The 22,155-nt window shown below is 38.5% G+C and overlaps 1 protein-coding gene across 2 annotated transcripts in view; it reads right to left on the bottom strand.

Moving 5' to 3' along the window:
- The window catches only part of LOC124641922 (inositol polyphosphate-5-phosphatase A), a 40,851-nt gene that overhangs the window by 17,899 nt on the left and 797 nt on the right, over nt 1–22,155 (bottom strand). The gene's annotated exons all lie outside the window — the stretch shown is intronic.

The raw sequence follows: 22,155 nt of genomic DNA, 5'->3' as shown, positions 1-22,155 counted from the left end.
AGTCGTAAAAAGTATGTCCCCCCCCCTCTATTTTTATAACTACGGGGTATAAAATTCTAAAAAAAATAGAGGTGATGCATGCTAATTAACTCTTTCAACGATTTTTGGTTTGATCAAAGTATCTCTTATAGTTTTTGAGATAGGTTGATTTAACTGTAATTTACGGAACCCTTCGTGCACGAGTCCGACTCGCACTTGTTATCATTTACAACATCATGTGTAAAGCAGAGATAAAGTTAGGAGTATCGAATGTTTTGATCGGTTGACAGCTGTCAGTTTTCAAGGGAGAATTACAGTTGTTTGTAATGACTGACTTTTATATGGTGTTCTAATTTTCGCACATTTTTATTCTATTTACTTTGTTTGAAAAATTCATTTTTTTATTTTTACGTATTTTTCTTTTTGCTTTGTGTTATAGTTCGGCCATTCAGAGAATGCGTTCCTGACACGTCGCGATTGAACTGACGACGTAACTTTGCAATGGCGTTGCAGTTACGATAAAAATATTTTTGCTGGTTGTTTACCGTTTTAACAATTGAGGAGCATTAAAACAACATTATTATATCAATAATCAATGAATGTTATTACGTCGTCAGTTCAATCGCGACGTGTCAGGAACGCATTCTCTGAATGGCCGAACTATAATGGACATATATTAACCAGTATATTAACGCATTTCATTTAATGTGATTATGAACGACACACCCGATATATTCACCATCATCAGCCTTTTTATCTCCATCCAGTCTACCCAGGGTTGCCCGGGTAACTGGGTTGAGGGGGTCAGATAGGGCAGTCGCTTCTTGTAAAACACTGGTACTCAGCTACATCCGGTTAGACTGGAAGCCGACCCCAACATAGTTGGGAAAAAGGCTCGGAGGATGGATGATCAGCCTTTTTATCCACTACCGCGCACATGCTTCCTCTCCTACAGAGAAAGTCTATTTTGTTAGTCTTTAACGCTAAATCCACAGGATGGATTTTCATGAAATTGACAGTAATGTACTGAGCTGTAAAGTGCATATATTATATTTCTACTATTCAATTCAATATATTCACATCAAACCTGCTCATCCTAATGAGATGCAATTTGGCAAGTGAAAATGATTCTAGACTTCTTTTTATCAGTTATTATTCCCTCCGGAAACCGTGAAACGTCAGAAAAAAAACTACTAGGCTAATAATGATAGAGCTGATGCATTAAGAAGTTCCTTATTTTCATATTTCATATTTCAGAAGAACCTAAGTACTATCGATCATTTCTGAAGTACAAAGTTGTAGACCGAACGAACTTCGATCGCAAATTAAGTTCGGATACGACGAAAGAGCTTACTCGCGAGTTTCTTGAGTGCGACTTATTCGAACTAATTTAGATAAACATTAAGTCGGTCGGGAAGACGTCAAGACTTTGCTTTACTTGCAAACAACCCAAGATTATTATTTAATAAGTAACTCTACAACTTCTGTTTGTATAAAACAAACTAACAAAACTTTGGAGTTAGCATTTTCGGAGTTTTAATATTTAAACGCTCCCTTCTCTTCCTATTCCTACCTAGTTCCCATTACCGCCCTTCTCCGTTCCTCTCTGTTAGCCGTCATATTGACATTCATTCCCTTTTCTATCCAGTTTTTCTAAGCCTCCCTCTCTTTTCATACTTAACACAATCATTGTAGCACCTGTTTCATCCCTTCTCATTACACTCCAATACCCAGACAAATGCTGAGCTCACATTTCATTTACAAAACTAGAACTCAATAGGTACTGGCTTTATTATTTTCTTCATATTGCCAACACCAGCACACATTATGAAAATAGCCACCCCATCTTTCATTACGATGTTCAGAGGTTTTCTTTCGCATCTCATGCGACCTTAACCTACTTACAAAGCCAAAAGGGTCGGCCAAGCATCATTAATAATGTTTCGGTCCATCAATTTGCCTCCCAGACTCTTTAGAAGTACAGGATTTATGAATAAACCAAGTACGAGGACCAAGAATGAATTTATTTAGCAATTCGAGACATGTTTGCTTCGACAATTGGTCGTGTGTAAACAGAATAGCAAGTAGGTGATCGTTATTGCTTTGACGTATATTTTGAGCTGATTTTTATGCGTGATAAGTGTCCCGTATGTTGTGGGAACTTAACTTACTACGTCATGAATTGGTAAAATAACTTTTACCTGAATACAGTTCGGGTCATGAAACAACCAACTAAATAACACAGCTTTTATAAAACTTTCAGCCTCAACGTTTAAATATGAAAAGTATTGTGTTAATCCGCAAATGGTTTCAGCAAAGTTTTACAAATTAAAAAAGTTTTTGCGGGGATTGTGGCAGACTTGAAACCTCACAAAATTTTTTGTATTTGTAGCAACGTTTAGGTATAGGTATTTTGATGGATGTGGTTGCTAATCTCATACAAAAACATTTTTTATATATTTTAGGGAATTACATATCCGCTGACATTACAACCCACTCTAGTTCTCAATGTTAGGTAACATAACGCTTTATCTAAGCTACCAATTATTGCAGTTGCGCTTGCTTCGAAAAAATAAAATATGGTATTTTTTAACGGTAAAGACAAAATATTTGTCAACCCCTCTCCAAACTGTCTGATACAAGAAAAGGTCTTGCTTGGAGTATACTGCCTGTCACAGTGATTTATCTATTTTCACGTGTAAACAGACAGTAATTAAACTTAAGTTTACTTAAATCTTATAAAGATCTTGCTGGGACTGATAACACAAAGTCGCAAGAAAGGTAATTTATTTAGGAAAGCTTTAAGAACTACAGACGAAGTAGCTAGCAAGGTTGCCAAAAGCTAGCATGTTTCTAGCCATAGCTAAAGGTCTCAAAACTAGGTACTCATCCAATTTCAAAAATTCTTTCACTGTGATGTTACACTATCCAAGGCTGACAGGCTATATGTCCAGGGCTGCGGGATTGTTCGAAAGAGTTACCGCGGCCCTGGTACATAAAAGGCCTACGACGGAACACGACGGTTTTTAGTCAGTAAGAGGCTGACCCACAGCGGGAGGGGTTATTTGATGATTATTGACGTCGTTAAAAAAAAAAAACAGGCTATACTTTATCCTGGTACGGGAAGAAGTTTCCACGGGGCGCAAGTGACACCGCGGGAGACAACTAGTGAGTATATTATACAATAACAAATATACCTATAAGCTGTTATCTTGACGTTATCTCATAAACTATTGTGCTGAAATACAGGCATGTTATTTGGGACCGAAAACTTACTGTTCTCGAAACACAAAGGACTATTTAGTTGCTGTTTGTGAAGGAATTAGGGTGAAACTGACTGAAACTTGAGACCGTATTCAAATTCAAATAGTATTTGAGTGTGTCTGTGTAAGTACCTACCTACTACTATCTACTACCTGTAAGGGTGCGTTCAACTAAACAAGCGATTGCTTATTCAATCAAATTATTTTAGAGAGAACAACGAAAGAATGCTCTGCTTTAAGAGGACGAATTGGAATTTTTGGCGCCAAGGATTTCAATTTTTCTCAGTAAATACAAAACGGATCAAAATACAACTTGGTTACCTGAAAGTTCATGATATAAACCTTATTTTGTTAGACGTAGAAACATGATTAGGTAACTTTTATAACAGAGAAAAATATATCAAACATACCTCTTTTTAAAAAGAGATTCACATATTATGGGCATACGGGACCGATTTAAGCCTCATAACTTTTTAAGTAGTTGACTATGTACATACTCTTTAAAATTGTAGAAGGAATTTTTATCAAATTATCATTTCTAAATAATAAAATTACAAAACTATTTTGTCGCTTACGACTTTTAGTTATAAGCTAGCGCGCGTATTGTTATCCTCGCCCCGCTCAGACGCTCCGACCCCTTTTGGCGCCTTAGATGCGCGTGCCGGTTATGGAATTATTGTTGACCAATTCCTCGCCTTAATTTATAATATTATTTTTAGTTAAAATCTCTGTCTGACTGTCGCGCTTTCACGTCAAAACTACAGGACCGATTTTCTGGTACTTACTTGAAGATACATTCTAGCTTTAGTTTCTATACTTAATACATATAGAGGACAAACACTGTTTTTATCCGGAAGCAGAAACTAGGTCTCTCGGGACGTGTGTGGAACCTTGGGCTTTAGTGTAATTATTGGGAAAGAGCATTCTTTCCATGCCAGCATTTTAGCATTAAAATGCTTGCATTCTAACTCTAGTTTAGTTTCTGGTCTAAATACACCCTTACTTATGTAGCTGACGTTTCGACACGACTAATGAACATGCAACGGTAGCAAGCAATATCCTTCCTTAGGTACATTCTAAAAGTGAAAATACTTCTACGTCGGTCTCTTTGTCACCTGTAACGCTAACACGGCTCATCCTTTTAGCCATTTGTCTAACCGATATTAATGAATTTAGTTTCGTTTCGGGGGTTCGAGGTACCAGGTACGGAAACCGTAAATTGACCTCGTATACTTCACTTGTCTGTTTCGTAATTGAAGGTTAGTTTTTATATAATCTAAGCTAACCGCTCCTTTGAGTTTTCACAAAAATAATTAATTTTCCTACCTCTTCTCATCATTACGAATAGACAGGCACAAATTACCCAATGGCCTTGTCTACAAAATTTTTTAGAGCCCACTCTTTCAGACACAAGTATCCGAAGGCTTTTGAGTCTAATATGTTGGCTATACGAACTTTAACCCTTGTATTGCTATTATTGTTAATTATCTTCTTTTTATTTCTTAATTAATGGTATTCTGTAATTCATATTAAATTCTTGACCGTTATTTGAAGCTTACTAGTTTGAGATAGGCACCTACGTGTTTTCCGCTTTTATCTCTGTCCTTTTCTACCCCATATCTTGCATCTCTCTCGCACACCGACCAGTTTCACTACCCACCAGGCAGGAGGCGACGAGTGTTCTCGGCGGCCACAGTTCGTCATTGGCGTCTTGTTTTCCGCCCGAGAAGGTTGGTCTAACCAACCGCTGTAGTATTTCGTTGAAAAATAAACTCAGTGCTCTCGCAGAACACAGGTGAGTTTATAATATTTTATACAATTTGTTAACGGTTTTACCGTTCGATATTCGATTTTGCGAAATCAAGTGTTAATATTTTGTACATCTACCCCTTTTTTTGTCACGAGTTTCTTCCGTGTACTTTTTTTTTTTTTCAGTAATTTGTTTTCAGAATGAGTGACTTATAAAGCAAATACGGATGCGGTAAATAATAAAGCTACCACAGCCCGTGCACGTGACTATGGAAAAGAAAGCAAGCCCGAAGTTCCTAAGGCACCTGTGGCCCTAGTTCAATCCTGCAAGGCGTTCAACTTTTTGACAAAAAAGAATGGTGTGAGGTGCGGTCCAACCAGCATCTCCTTAGTTCGGACTGGTCACTACCGCACTTGAAGAGGGCTGGTGGTGTCAAGAAAGCTTTTCGGCCTTGAAAGACTTGGTACGCTCCCCTCGGACTGCCAGTAAGTCTGTTAGCCACCCCCCATGGGGGTCGGCTCATTATCACGGCGTGTGATGGTTTTCGGCCTTGAAAGACTTGGTACGCTCCCCTCGGACTGCCAGTAAGTCTGTTAGCCACCCCCCGTAGGGGTCGGCTCATTATCACGGCGTGTGATGGTTTTCGGCCTTGAAAGACTTGGTACGCTCCGCCTAGGACTGCCAGTAAGTATACTAGCCACCCCCCGCAGGGGTCGGTTCATTATCACGGACCCGCGCAGGGTACCAATCTTGCATTTTGCGAGTCGCAGCATCATTACAAAGCAGGGACCAGTAAGTATACTAGCCACCCCCCGCAGGGGTCGGTTCATTATCACGGACCCGCGCAGGGTACCAATCTTGCATGTTGCGAGTAGCAGCATCATTACAAAGCAGGGACCAGTAAGTATACTAGCCATCCCCCGCAGGGGTCGGCTCATTATCACGGACCCTCGCAGGGTACCAATCATGCATGTTTCGGGTCGTACCATCATTGCAATCTACCCTCGCAGGGTGGCTTTTTGGATCGACTTTCGAAGAGTCGCCATTATAACCTTCCCTCGAAGGGAAATGGTAATCACACTCACGCTGAATGGCGTGTGACGCAAAACTCTAAAAGCTCCCTTGGGATATCACGAGTAAATTACAATAGGAACCATGTCCAACAGAGGAAACAGAAAGCGTCCAGGACCGCAGGCGGACTTTGATGCGTCCAACAAGGCACGTAAGTTATGACTTTCCAGGCGGGTTGCCTAACATTATATCAGGACCAATGGAAAGAAATGGGAGCTCCGCCTTTCTTGTTAAAAATAATAACTGGGTATCGCATACCATTGGCCAAAAGCCACCTTTGATAGATAATGCCAGATTTGACCAGAGAGTCCAAAGAGATGGATGTCGTCATATCCCAAATGATAAAACAAAAAGTTCTATTGATAGCTGCAAATTCTGCCAGCTTTCTTTCCAATATGTTTCTTGTGCCCAAAAGGCGACGGAAAGAACCGTCCAATACTCAATCTCAAGGTTCTCAACAAGTTCATAATTACGGAACCCTTCAGTTTAATAAATGTTTTTCGGGTGCTAGAGTTTCTTCAGAAAGACGAATGGCTGTGCAAGTGGATCTCGCCCAGGCTTACTTCTACCTTCCGGTAGCCGAAGGTCACAGATATGTTCTTCGACTAGTATACAGAAGAAGACTGCTTCAGATTACGTGCCTACCATTTGGCTTAAGCACGGCACCCAAGACCTTCGCCACAGTGACCAATTTGGGTGGCTCAAACTTTGAAAACTCAAGGGTTACTTATAATTGTGTATCTCGATTTTCTGGTGGCTCACCAAGATATATTTGCCTACTTTGGGATCATTTGCACCATGTTTTGGATGGCAAGTGAATAAATCGCAAGCATTATCAACAAGATAATGACAAAACGCACTACGTGACAAACAGCACGACAAACTTAGAAGACCTGCATAGCTTGATAGGACTTTTAAACTTCGCAAGTTTTCGTTGTTCCATACGGCAGACTGCATTACCGGGCTCTCCTCACTTTCCTCAATGCAGTGTTGAACAGCAATCTATACCTACCCTATTCATGGAACCGTGAGCCAAACGGTGAACAAACCATAAAAAGGGTTCTTATAAGTCACGATTGAAGTAATGATCATATTTTATAAAAATAACTACGAAAGTAATATACTGACAACATTAGAAATGATATTTTAGAACGATGTCTGTGGAACTTATGCAATCTTTTCAAACTTAATTGAAATCAAATATGTATAATAAATGCCGTAAATTATTTTCTTAATTTTAATGAAATATGTAGTAAATCGTTTACATTTAAAATGAACCTATATAGAAGTCTTGACTGTCATACATAGAACCCTACTTAATTGAAGACCACAGATACTAAGAACATTTTACATAAAAATGTGACGTTTTTGTCATCGGTCGGGTTATTTTATTTTATTATTTTATTTTATTTGTTCCTTTATTTCAGGCAACTAGGGCCCATAGCAAATACAATACATAAATAAATGACATATCAATACTTATAAACTAATACATACAAAAATAAAAACAACTACAAACTACGTATTGACACGAGTAAGCGGTCTCGTGTTACACTTCGTGGTGTCGCGTAACCTCCCGCGGAATCGCCGGAACACGACACCCTTCGGCCAAAACTGTTCTTGAAACAAGTCGAGATGCTGAGTCGGCACACGTACCACAAACGATTTAAAGTTCGTGTTATGACTCGACTCTAACTTCTCGACTCTCAAAGTCCAGTTGGTCTTCACTCGAATATACTCCACGATCTCCTCGACCTTCGTGGAGTGATGTAATCGCGAAACATACAACTGCGTCGTAGGAATAGCGGGGCGCAGCAGCATGTTTGGACCCATCAATGCAGTTCCGCATTGATTCCGACTTGATGGCTTCTTCTTCTTCCTCTCCACCCTTATGAAACCATCTGCATCAGCCTTCCCTTTGGTTGGTTCAGGATGAACCGTTCCTTGGGTTACTTCAGGGTAACTCTGAGTTCCCACAATAGCCTTAGGTTGCCGTTGAACGGGAATTTGCTTTACGGCAGCCGAGTAAACACGTCTAGGCTTCGACGTGCTTACATTCATCGGCGTCCCGACGACAGGAGACGCGGAGGGGGCGGGGCACAGTTTAGCATCGCTTGCAGTGACGGCGACCGGCGACGAGTGCACTATTGCTGACGCGGCGCTCGGCGATGCGTTGGCCTGTCCGTGGCGTGTGTTGTCGCTGTTGGCAGGCGCGAGTGACCTACTTACAGTGTTTCGTAATTCTGTTACTTCACTGCGTAGATCACTAATGGTAGATTGCGATGCTTCCAGCTTCAACTGCAGCTCGACCAGGCTAGACCTCATGCTAGTGATGTCCTTTAGGAGCCTGGTGACGTCGACGTGGTCAAACGTGACCGGGGGCAGCTTGCGCAAATCCTTTGCCACGAAAGTTGGTACGTCGTCTGGGTCGGTCTCCTTCAGCACTTTAATCATGTCTTGGAGACTCCTCTCTCCCTTTTCATCCCTCCTGCGGGACGGCATTCGATCTGCCATAAGCAGCGTCTCGTACAGCAGCGTCTTGGCGCTGCGTATCTCCGCCTCAGTGAAGTTTGAGGTGCAGATCTGGGTCACACTGACCTCATCCATGACGTCCAGCTGGTACTGCAGGAACGCCAGGACCTCGTTCGCCACAAGTTCTTCCGAACGCATGGTGTGCAAAAAATATGCGGCGACGGCTGACGCCGCGCTCGGCCGAAATTATAAATAATAATTTCTGCGTACGGTGCAGGCGCGTCCGATGTCAACGCTAGTACGCGATGCACTGAAAATTATACCCACCATTTTGAAAAAGTGTCATTCTTTGGTTACATTGTGGGCTCACGGCTCGGTGAATGGAGTATAGCAATGTTGAACCTACCAGCAGATACCTTAGCAGATCTAAAGTGGTGGCTGGTCAGCTGCCACCAAACCTTGGATATTCATTCGCCACTTCCCTGTCACCTTATAACCACGGACGCCTCCGATGTAGGATGGGGGCACAACTGAACGGAACTCCCGTAATGGGTTCATGGAACGAGAGAGAAAAAGGCTTTCACTGCGATCTGAAAGAGATGCTTGCAGTATTAACTGGAAAATCACGGCAAGTTGCTAAAGAGATCAACAGCCATTTTTCAATGCAGAAATGGGACTGTGGTGTCATATCTAAGAAATCAAGGTGGCACCCGATCAAGGAGCCTACCGAACTTGACGTACAGAGTATTCAGTTATCTTGAGCTGTATCAAATCTATCACGTCGTGAATCATATACCAGCCCTATTCAACAGTCAGGCAGACCATCTCTCCCGACACAAACCTCCACCGGAGTGGCATCTTGTATCAGCAGTGGACCTATTTGCCTCGAAGCGAGCCCAGGGACACATAGTTGTGTACTACGTGCCCCTAGATCTGAAGGACCCGAAAGCGGGGTTCCACGATGCATTTTTCTCAAGTTTTGACTTACCCGCTAGCATGGGTATTACCGCCACCTTACCTTATACCGTAGGTCCTCAGTCATCTCAATTCAGGAACGGGAGTTAATCTCATAGTAGTTCCTTCGGTGGCACCAGGTATTTTGGCGAGCAGATTTGAAGTCCCGATCATTAGCAGTACCCTACACACTGATGAACCTCGAGCAGAAACCGATAGACACAGCAACGGGGATACCCCCTGCCAAGGTCAAGGAAATGGGGGGGGGAGGGACAATGAGTCTCTCCGACTGAAGTCTTCTTCAATCCACACGCAACACTTATCAATCAGCTTGGAGTCGATGGTTAAATTGGGGCGAAAAGTATGAAATTGGATCCTATGAATCCTTGAATCCCTATTTGGACCTATACTTACCCAATTTTTAGCGGACTTACACATAGTAAATAAACTAGCATACAATACTATTTTATTACACAAGTCAGTTATAGCTACACTATGCAATGCAGAAACCACTCTAGAGCTAGGTTCACACGTTCTAGTCGGACACATTTTAAAATCAATAGCGCTGAGCAAACCTGTTCCCCGGGAAGCCGTCCATCTGGAATATTGACCAATTGGTAACCTACTTAAGTGCAGTAAACGTAGACGAGAATAATCCATTTGCAACTTCCAGGCACACTGCTGCTCTTTCTTTTGCTAGCTTGTTTCGGAAAGGCGAGTCCATGATCTTTCCTTGCTTGCAATAGACCCAGAACATTTCAAAAACAACAAAGATAATTTAATCTTATGGCCAGTCTTTGGCTCTAAGACCGACAGTTCTAGTCATAGGCAGTCGGGTTGTTGTTTGATGGATAATCAGGAAAATATAAATCTAAGTCCAGTGTATTGGGTCAGAAAGACTAAAGCCTTGTTAGAAGATAGACGGACATCGGCTAATTCCTTAAATTTATTTATATCCGTTAGAGGCCAACCAAAGGCAGGCACCCGAACGATGATGCGGGTGGATTAAGACATTGTTAAAAGAGGCAGGAATAACTACAACCCCAGGAAGCTTCCACTCGGCGGTAGCGTCAAAATCTGTATTGACAATATACCTTTGGACGATATATTAGCAAAGGGTAATTGGCGATCAGGCAATACATTTGCCCATTTTTACAGAAGGGAAAGATACCCACTAAATAGAAGTAGCAAGTTATCTCGATTATTTAATTAATCCAGCTGATTAATGTCTATATTTTTGTTACTATTGTTATTAAGAAGTATCGCAATGTTTTTGTTAATTACTATTAGAAAATGAAATCAATTTTTGCTTTTGTTCTTGCATCTCTTTTTTAATTTTTATTACTCATCCTTCGAGCCCCTTTCCCAACTATGTTGGGGTCGGCTTCCAGTCTAACAGGATGTAGCTGAGTACCAGTACCAGTTAACTTTGATTACATTAGTATTCCAGGACGCAATACACATACTTACATGTGATTACTCGTGTACCTAAGTACCTATTTACATACACAATTTCATTGTGCTTTTGCTCACATTGGCGTCCACTTCCACCAGGCGATAACAAACACGTCTCAAACTAGTAAGCTTCAAATAACGGTCAAGAATTTAATAGCAGCGTTTTACCTGAAATAAAACGCATATTAAATACTTACCTTATTTGAAGCTTACATTTTAATTTCTGCCTGGTGTTTTCGACTCAATGACGAACTGTGGCCGCCGAGAACACTCGTCGCCTCCTGCCTGGTGGGTAGTGAAACTGGTCGGTGTGCGAGAGAGATGCAAGATATGGGGTAGAAAAGGACAGAGATAAAAGCGGAAAACACGTAGGTGCCTATCTCAAACTAGTAAGCTTCAAATAAGGTAAGTATTTAATATGCGTTTTATTTCAGGTAAAACGCTGCTATTTATGAATTTTATAAGAAAGCATATTAATTAATTTTATTGCATAAAAACTAGGTCACATAAATGTCTTGAGTGGACACTGGCTCCTGTAACACAGGTGTTGTACCTAGCTCAGGAGTCAGGGCCTCATTAATTTGTAAAACATATTTATGCCAATAAAGAAATTTATTTATTTATTTAAAGAAATTTATTTATTGCAGATACACATAGTTTAAAAACTACATGCCCTACTCTACTGCAGTCGATGAATAAAGTCACGTCATTTTGAACTAACTAATTAACCTAGATACAGCAGTAACACGTTACCGTTCAGGGGACAGAGAATAGAGGAACAATATATTACTAGAAGACAATAAGCGGCGGTATATGCTAAGTAGAGGGTATTAACGTGCGAACGGTTTATACTGTACGTTGTATGAATGGAACAGAAATATAGTGGAACGTAGTAGTAGGTTATTTGGTAGATTGTGAGTATTTAAATGTCGCTGAGTCGCCCAAACGCGAAAGGATGTAGTGGTGAACGATGTGTAGGACTGCAAGGTGTCCGAAAGCGATGACCAAAATAGAGTAAAGTGGAGAAAATAATCAAAAAGCTGATCCCATCACGATGTGGGATACAGAGCAGGTAAGAGAGAGTAAGTCTTTAAAAGATAAAGTCATTTACTTATATAAACATAGGCAGTTTTAGTGGTGATCCATATTGCCTAAAAGATTGGCCCGAGGTTGTACCTTTGTGCTGCGGGTTGTTCGAAAGAGATGTCAGCAACCCCAGTGGGGCCCAGCAGGGCCAAGGCCTGCCGGGGCTGCGGGTTGTTCGAAAGAGATACCGCGGCCCTGGTACATAAAAAGCCTATGACGGAACACGACGGTTTTTAGTCAGTAAGAGTCTGACACTCCCTCACCGCTGCTAACCCACAGCGGGAGGGGTCATTTGATGATTTTTGACGTCGTTGAAAAAAAAAGGTTATACCTTTGTCTCTAGCCCGAGATTTAACCCGTGTAATTGGAGACAGGCTGGTCATCAATCAACGGGTATAAATCCAGCGTCTCAGAAATTACCAACAAGAGTGATAGCCTTTCTGGGGACTAGTCCCGAAGGTAAATAATTTACTAGAACATTAGTTTTCGCTGTGGGTGTATCTAAAGACTGTCCCGTAGGTGTAATAGTCGAAAATGCGACTGAGACTGGGAAACTTACTAGTAATATGGAAATTGGTGATAAAAGCATGTATCGGAGAGTACACCGACGCTTGTGCACTAATTATAGCGGCAGGAGATACTAATCTCATTTAAGAACAGCCGCCGTGACCGAATAAATTCAAGAGAACAATCTAAAGCACCACAAAAATAAACAGAAAAACATATTTTTTCGCAAACTCATTATAATATTCGTGCCAAAGTATAATCGCTATCGAATCCCGGCCCTGGTGTTATATTTAGATACACCATGGCAGTAGTGGAATTTAATAAAACTTATCTTATCAGAACATTGTTTAATACATTGCTATCCTGACGCCTACACTTTATTACAATTCGAATTACATTGTTTTAATGAATTATTGTTTTATTTGATTGAAATTCCTGTTGAAATGTGTTTGGGGAGCGAGATAACGGGATATAGAGCAGAAAGCATGATGTTTTGGCAATTTTGTAGTTCATGCTTATTTATTTGAGCTTCAATACCTACTAACAATATTATGAATGGGAAAGTATGTATGTGTATCATATTTGTTATAGTCTTTAGAAAGATATCGGTCTTGTAAAATACTAAAGTGCTATTAAGTTAAGCTTCTAAGGGTGTACGTAAATTGCTTGTTAACTCGTAATAAGATTGCATTGTAGACGATGCAAATCTAACGTTTGGCCGATGACCTATGAAACTTTAATAACTGCGATCGATATGCGAACTAAATAGTAGACGCAAAAGACAACATAATGGCATTTTGTAGTTAGAATTAACAGTTTTTTTTAAACTTGACTGAATCATTGTTTTAATTTTTAAAGGCCGATATGGTCTCTGAAAAGAGGGTTTGTCTCAGAAGTAGCTTACTATGGCCCATTTTCACCAACAAGATAAAAGCTCCGTAGTAAAATTCAACTGTCATTCACATAAACCACTGTCGGTAAAATTGGCTCTTTACCGCTTTGTACCACTTTGCACTTCACTTTAAAATGTATCCTTCTAGATTCTATATAAATACTAAAGTTGGGACAGTAAAATATACTTAACTCTAAAACATTTTGATGACCGAGGTGTTAAAATATCACTCACTGACAGAGGAGGCTATTGTAGCCAATATATTTAACCCTAATCCCGCACGCGGTCGACACACATCACGCGGAAAGTAAATGGGGTCAAGTTCAACCCCTATCCTTCACCTAAATATAATATACGACATGATATCAACCGAAAATGGGGTAACCCTTTGGAAATTGAAGATATATTGCATTTTATACTCGTTATGAGGAACGTTGAATACTTTACGTGAAGGGCAAGCGTTTGAGGGTTGGTTTATGGAAAGAAATTACCGTTTTCCGCAGAAGTTTTATAAATAAAGCTTTTTGGCCTTACTACAAAAACTTTAACCCCTGTTTTACACTTGTCTAATAAAATTTTGGCTGCAAAATGAACCGTATGTCAACGTCATAATTTGACATTTTTTTAGACAAGGCATAAACTGACGTTTAAAAGTTTTTGTGGTAAGACGGTTTGAGTTTTGAAGCAATGTTTATAAGTAGCTGCTGTCTAAACTCTAGGTACTTCATAGTATTTTCTAAAGGTTACAATAACACAGATTTTGCAGTTACTTGTCAATAGTGCAATTTTGCATCCATCCAAATGGAGGTTTGCATCTTAGCTCGTAAAAATCATTTTGACCCCAAAACTGGTAAAACTAGGATGATAAGTTTGACCGCTGTATGTGTTTCTGGCACCATAGTTCTTAAACTGACGAACATATTTTTATGTGGTTTATTAACATGAAAGCTTTGGTTTTACCGTTTCTTCTTATAGTGAATTTAAACCCTGGAACCATGCATACAATAGTGATTTATATCAGAACATAACCGTCCTCTTTTGGCACTGAAATCCGGATGAATTGAACAGAGCCCTCGGCCTTGCCCTTGTTATTCATGATGTTTTTAGAGTCTTCGATAGACATTGGCGTTCGGGATAATTTTAGAGCATCCATTAAGAATTTTTCCACATATTCAGTAGATTTATTGAACGTATTACTTTTATTTACGATGCCAGTAAACAAAACGGTCTATGGATAATAGTTTTTTGATATCATAACATAAGTACTTCAGCAACTTCAATAAAAGCTTCTTTCCATTATAAATAAGTTAAGTTGGGTACTGACCACACCGTTATATGTTACACGGCGAGCATTCATGCAGTCTATATGTATCGAACGACTGGTTACTCGCTAAGTACTCGTAACCCTAAAGTATGATAGTCAGAAATGTCTTGATAGAAATGTATGAGCTCATAGAGAGCTTTCTCATTGCACGGCGATCTTTCATATACATTTACATAAAAACCATATAACCGTACATATACTTGTGAAAATCTAACATTTCGTAGGTGCTCATTGCAAGAATTTTCGCCATGTAAGATGTTAGGTACATTACATCTATGGAATAACGTTCCAGCTTTACTTTTTTTAAAACACCTCAGCTTTTCATTGTACTTTACTACTTTTACCTATTTATTTATGTGCACTGTAGGTAAACAAATGACAGAATAACATAGAATAAACCGGCCAAGTGCGAGTCGGACTCGCGCACCGAGGGTTCCGTACAAATCCTGTATAGATAAAAAGTGAGTCTCGCGCCAACCGTTCAGTTTAGAACAATCATAGTTATGGTAATTTCGTGAGAGTCAAAATAGCTAATATTTTTTATTTTATAATATAACTAAAATAGTAGGCCAGTACTTTGTAAAAGTTATTTTATTAAAGTTATTTATATACAACATTTTATAGTCATCATTCAGAAATCTGATTGAAAATAACTAATTATGTCTTAAAGGTCATTGGGCATATCTGACCCGCTTTGTAAAAAGTGGCGGACATGAATCAAAGTAGTTTTAAATCGTGGAGAATGGTATGACGTTTCTTTGAATATAAATATTTTATTAAAATTCCATGGAGACGAATGTCCAGGATCGTTTGAAAAATATAAAAGACAAGCAGTTTCAGAGGATTGTACAGGTTGCAATGCTAGTTTTTATTGTTAAAGACTTTTCATAAAGAAAGAACATGCCAATTCGGATGACCAGGTTCTGATGAGGATCTGGAAACCCTGAGAAATCGATGGCAACTCTTGAATATTGTAGTCACGCATCGAGTCAAAACCAGACATGTGAGTGTATTTTTGAGGGTACTTGTAAACAGTGAAGGTTTGGAGCTGATTTGATTATGGAGACTACAGAGAGTCGAGGGAACTTCTGAACGGTATGTTGCAACTACCACGTGTTTGGGCTTATTTTATTCGTATTGGCGAAGACTTTCCACATAGATAGGTTTAACTGCCATTGTGGCATCGATAGCAAAGATCAGATATAGTTATGGGAACTCCTTTACAATTTATAACGTAACCTAGTGTTGGAGCTTATTTTATTTTAGGTGATGAGAATTCACTACTAATGGGATCTTTTATTTTTTTAAACATACATAGAGTTCTCTCGACTTTCTCACGTCTCCATCATCAGGTAAGCTCTAAACTTTCACTGTTTGATAGTATCACCAGACATACATCTGAGAATCAAGTTTTAATCCTATGCATGCCTACAATTTCTGATAGTTGCCCTCGATTTCTCAGGATTTCCATCATCAGATCCTGACCTGATGACAATGGAAATAAACGGCGAGTATACTCTTTCACTACAAAGAAATGATATCTCAAATCCGTCAAACTTGGTCGTTTAAATTCCCCATTGAAATGAGGAAAATATTTGATGTTTACACCTGATTTTCTCTAGAATCCCATGGTTCACATAGATGCGACTAATGCCATAGTAAATCAGAGCCTTTATCATTATACTGTGCTATATTTCGTTCGTATCCGCCGTGGGTATGGTTTCCATACTAAGGTGCCCAATGACCTTTGAATGATTTAAAATTTTTCACAGTTTAGAGGCAATTATATTTAAGAAGTGTTTGATATGAATTTCAACTTTAATATCTCTACGCGTTCATGTAAAAAAGGGTAGGTAGTAAGTTTATAATTATTAAAAAAATATTTTATGTCGTGTAAGCAAAAATAATATTTTAATATTTTATGTAACTTCAAATTTATCATTTTCGCAATTTTTCCTTTATCTGTACTATATAACGCTGCTTCGTGGCGAATTTCAAGATTCTGAGTTCACGGGAAGTACCTTGTAGGTTTTGATTCCCTAGCGTGTGACGGAAATTCGTCTAAGGTGTCGGCATAACTGCTGTATCTTTTGATCGCGTTAACTTAGAAGTTTGATTTTTTTACTGCCTAAAGGGACAATAGACTTAGGTATTTGGTATGAATTTCAATTTGATATCTTTATTCGTTCGTGAGAAATAAGGTAGTAAGTTTTATTTTATTAAAATATTTTTTTTTATATTATATAACTAAAAAAATGAGATTTTCGCAATTTTTCCTATATTTGCATTATATGACAATGCTTCATGCCAAATTTCAAGACTCTGAGTTTACGGGAAGTATCCTGTAGGTTTTGATTCCTTTGCGAGTGTCGAGAATTTGTTGAAAATATCGACATAATTGGCTGTATCTTTTGATTGGCTTGGCTTAGAAGTTTGATATTTTCACAGCTTAAAGGGACAATAAACCTGAGTATTTCATGTGAATTTCAGCTTGATACGTCCACGCGTTCTTGAGATAAAGGGTCTTGACAGACAGACAGACAGACAGACAGACAGACAGACGGACAACAAAGTGATCCTATAAGGGTTCCGTTTTTTCCTTTTGAGGTACGGAACCCTAATAGTACAAAAGTACTGCTTATTTCTAAAGAAATCTCTTCCAGCAGACCCGCAGTAGAAGAGTTAGAGTATAGAGGAGTAGACAGACTATAGTTCGGCCATTCAGAGAATGCGTTCCTGACACGTCGCGATTGAACTGACGACGTAACTTTGCAATGGCGTTGCAGTTACGATAAAAATATTTTTGCTGGTTGTTTACCGTTTTAACAATTGAGGAGCATTAAAACAACATTATTATATCAATAATCAATGAATGTTATTACGTCGTCAGTTCAATCGCGACGTGTCAGGAACGCATTCTCTGAATGGCCGAACTATAATGGGTATTTACTTGATCTGAAAGTAATACTTTTACATGTCGCGTTTAGAACAAAGTTGTTGATAGTGACGCTCAATTTCACCCTTATCTGATGTGATAAATCATTAATTTTTATCCAATATAAGCGGCTTATATAGGATGCGACATGACAAACGCATCTTATCGTGACTCGGTTCGTAGATTTTTCGAGACTGCGGGCGGCTTTATGGATGTTTCTTAAAACCCATGAAATGGTTTCATTCAAGCCGGGAGTCGAACCCGACACACATTGCACAGACGAGCTATGCGACTAATGAAACAACGAACGAAACCGTCTTAGAATTAGGTAAAACATGTAAAACATCCTTTCTGGTCACGACATTTTCTTTATTTGACACAATAAAGGTACGTTTTGAATGCTAGTTGCCGACTGCAACTGCTGACCGCAATTGCCGCTCATGTGATCATCGATATCTGACAGCGACTGCACTTGCTGCTGCCGCTTCCATCCAAACCGATTTCATGTAAATACATACAAACTAGTAGTGTAGCTCTTTTTTCTTTTTTTGAACGCTGGCGAAAGTCATCAAATGACCTCCCGCTGTGGGTTAGCAGCGCTGATCGAGTGTCAGACTTTCTGACAAAAAATTCATCGTTTCCTTCGTAGGCCTTTTACGTACCAGGGCCGCGGTAACTCTTTCGAACAATCCCGCAGGCCCGGCGGGCCTTGGCCTTGTTGGGCCCGCAGAGGAGTAGTGCAGCTGCGGCCGACTTCATGCAGTCGCGGCATGTGCGGTCGGCAGCCAACATTTAAAACGACCTTTATACAGTGACCGACCAATCGAGAGTTCCATTAATATTGAACTTGGTAAAACCACAAACGAATTTGAATACTTAAGAATTCAAACGCAGAATATTTTAAATTGCAAAGCGCGAACTTTTTGTGTACAGACAGGAATTTGGTGTTCAACTTTTTAATAATAATTGGCAGTTTGCATCTTTTAAAAAACAAAACAGGTTTTATTGATTCATTTTGATATTGCTTTTTTATTAAAATTTTATTTAAAATCAATTTTTCTAAGCACAGTTGATGTTTACTAATATAATGAAAACATTTTTGTTTGTTTGTACCCTTAAGCCTCTGAAACTTCTGAACTGACTTGAAAAATTATTCCACCGCTAGAAAGATACACTCTGCCCTAGTGACAGGCTATGTTTTATCCCGGTGCAGGCAGTTGTTGCCACGGGATACGGGTGAAACCGCGGGAAAACGGATTTACATATAATAAATACATTGTAGTAGAAATATGTTATTTTTGCATAAGGTCAAATCTGATAGGCATCATTTAAGGATAATTTTCTTTGCAGTATTAAAGATAATTGCTTCCGATCCTTGAATGTATTAAAATAGTAATATTAATGTGTGGATGTTGGCATTATGACGTCATTTTAGAGGAAAACTTATATCCTATTGACCTCAGGATGGGTTACTGAAGAAGTTCAACATTTTATATTATTTAGACAAAGTTGGTAGAAATAGTATTTATAGGATTTAAAACATCTTTTATATTTTTTAAAACATGTCCTGTATGAAAAATCTCAATTACAATCTATACTAATATTATAAAGCTGAAGAGTTTGTTTGCTTGTTTGTTTGTTTGAACGCGCTAATCTCAGGAACTACTGGTCCGATTTGAATAATTCTTTCGGTGTTAGATAGCCCATTTATCGAGGAAGGCTATAGGCTATAGGCTTTTTATCCGGGTTCGTGCAGAGGTTCCCACGGGATGGGGATGAAACCGCTGGCAGAAGCTACTATGTAATAAAAAACTTTTTTACAAAAAAATTAAACCGACTTCCCAAAACACTAAAAAGCAAAAAAAAACTATTTTTAGGTGCATCGGCCTAGAAGTCGGTGTCTAATGGATGTTACTAAGTTAATTTTGCCACCGACTTCTAGGCCGATGCACCTAAAAATAGTTTTTTTTTGCTTTTTAGTGTTTTGGGAAGTCGGTTTAATTTTTTTGTAAAAAAGTTTTTTATTTAAAGCTTTTCAGTGATACGAATAGTTGTCACTATCCATACAAGTGAGAAGTTCTCATCAATACAAAGAATATAAGTCCAAATACGAGGTATTTTACATATTCAGTTGTCGAGTTCCCTCGACTTACTTTCTCTGGTCTCCATCATCAGGTCAGCTCCAAACCTTCACTGTTGCAAAGGTCTTGTCAATACAAATAATTTAAGCCCAAACACGAGGTAGTTTACATATTCAGTTGTCGAGTTCCCTCGACCTCCTCTGGTCTCCATCATCAGGTCAGCTCCAAACCTTCACTGTTGAATAGTGCTATCAGGCATACACCTGACTGTCAAGTTTTTACCCTATTATGCCTACAACTTTCGAAAGTTGCCCTCGATTTCTCAGGGTTCCCATCATCAGATCCTGACCTGATGTCTATGGGACCACCTCGGGAGTATATCCTATCAAACAAAAAAAGAATCATCAAAATCGATTAATAACTGGCGGAGTAATCGCGTAACAAACATACAAAAAAAAAAAAAAAAAAAAAAAAAATACGGTCGAATTGAGAACCTCCTTTTTTGAAGTCGGTTAAAAAGTCAGAAATAAGTTTGAACAATACTCGAAGACATCTGCTCAGTTTATATGACATAAATAAATCTATAATATAGTGGTAATAACCATTATTTTAGCCTTTTTTATTACCCACTAACTGTTTCCCGCTATTTTACCAGGTTTCAGAGGAATTCCTTCCTACCCAGAAAAAGTAAAGCCTACCTTTACTCTGGGACCTTCACAACAGTGAAGGAATTTTTCAGATTGATTCAGTAGTATCTGAGCCTTTGGGAACCAAAAAAATGTTTTATCTTTATTATTTATTTATTTTGTTATGTAAACATAGCAAAATAATAATAACAAATATTTTGCCAAGCAATACAAAACAAGGATGTTTTGCATCAGTTTCCTTTGCTATAGATATCCTTGTGTTGTTATGTTGAATATTACAAACTGTTGCTTAGTAATACACAAAATTATACCAACAATATTTATCAGGTTACAAAGTGTATGTTTATAAATATGAGTCAATATTACAAGAATAGTACTGTAGACACAAGTGCCTTGGTATTCAAAATCTAAAGTTATTTTTATTTTTCATCTTATGTACCATATTTTTTGGATTAGAAATAGGTAGCCAGAAAGAGCGACAACCAGTCTTATTGACAGATATTCAGTTGCCTGGGTAACTGGGTTGAGGAAGTCGAATAAGTAGGTAGTTGTTCTATGTAAAAAACTGGTACTCACTACTGGTGGAAGCTAACTCCTATACACTTAGGAAAAGGCTATAGATGTATTCCTATGGATGTTAGTTTCTGGGCTTCAACAAGCTTTATACACATACCTCATTGTTAACTTCAAATCCTGAGGTGCATTGAAGAATAATTGAAAAATATATGCCTATTTGGTTTATTTGCTATGGTTTGGCATAGCGAACAGTAGAATAACACAATATTATAATAGTGTTAGTAGAGTAAATAACTATAACATATAGTGTGTTAGAGACACTATTGAGTGTCATCACATCATAGGGAAAATAAATATAGTAAATAACTCTATACTTTTATAATGAAGAGTAAACATTTTTTCGTTTTTTTAACCTTATTTGTACCTAAAGGCTCTGAATGGTATCATATAAGTATGGTATTTCCTATATATATGTCAAGAAAACAGGTTTGTTATGTTGTGTTATGTATTTACTGACAAAAGAAATGTTATGTAATTATTATTGTATAGTTTATTACAATACTGCAGATAAATCTATAACATTTATGGTGAGTTGCAGTAATTAACTTTAATAAAACTATTTTCAGTTGTCAAAATATTAGTTCCACCAATGGGCGGTCAATATATTTAGAATATTTCATTTGCTGGAAATATGGTTAGGAACAATACAGGTCCTACAATACAATTAAGTTTCTCATATCTCGCCTCATATTCAGCATGCAGTATGAAAGGGCATAATTCTCATTTATTATATCACTCAAAAATGGTAAGTTACTCAGTTCCTTACAATATTTAAAAAAAAATTACACAGACAAAATTATAAACTAAAACATACAAATAGTCAAAATTTAAAAAGAAAACAGAATTATATGGCTGGTTATGGTTTGGATATTGTTAGAATGCTGCAAATGGTTCTTAGAGGGATATTTTAATGAAATACCTGTGTGAGGGACATTATACCCAGTTCTACCGGGTGCCGCTGAGTACCAGTGTTTTTACAAGGAGCAACTGCCTATCTGACCACCGCAACCTCAGTCACTCGGGCATGCATGCAATACCCAATACCCTCGGTAAGATGAGCATTACATGATTGCCTTAATTTGTAAACAGGATATAATTACTCAACTATTATAGTAATAAATGGAGATATAGCAACATAATTTAATAGATTAAAAAATGTGTTG

This window comes from Helicoverpa zea, chromosome 23 (genome assembly GCF_022581195.2).
Source record: "Helicoverpa zea isolate HzStark_Cry1AcR chromosome 23, ilHelZeax1.1, whole genome shotgun sequence".
In the NCBI taxonomy this organism is placed as follows: domain Eukaryota; kingdom Metazoa; phylum Arthropoda; class Insecta; order Lepidoptera; family Noctuidae; genus Helicoverpa; species Helicoverpa zea.
The sequence above is the reverse complement of the archived record's forward strand: the minus strand, read 5'-3'. Positions and strand labels throughout refer to the sequence as shown.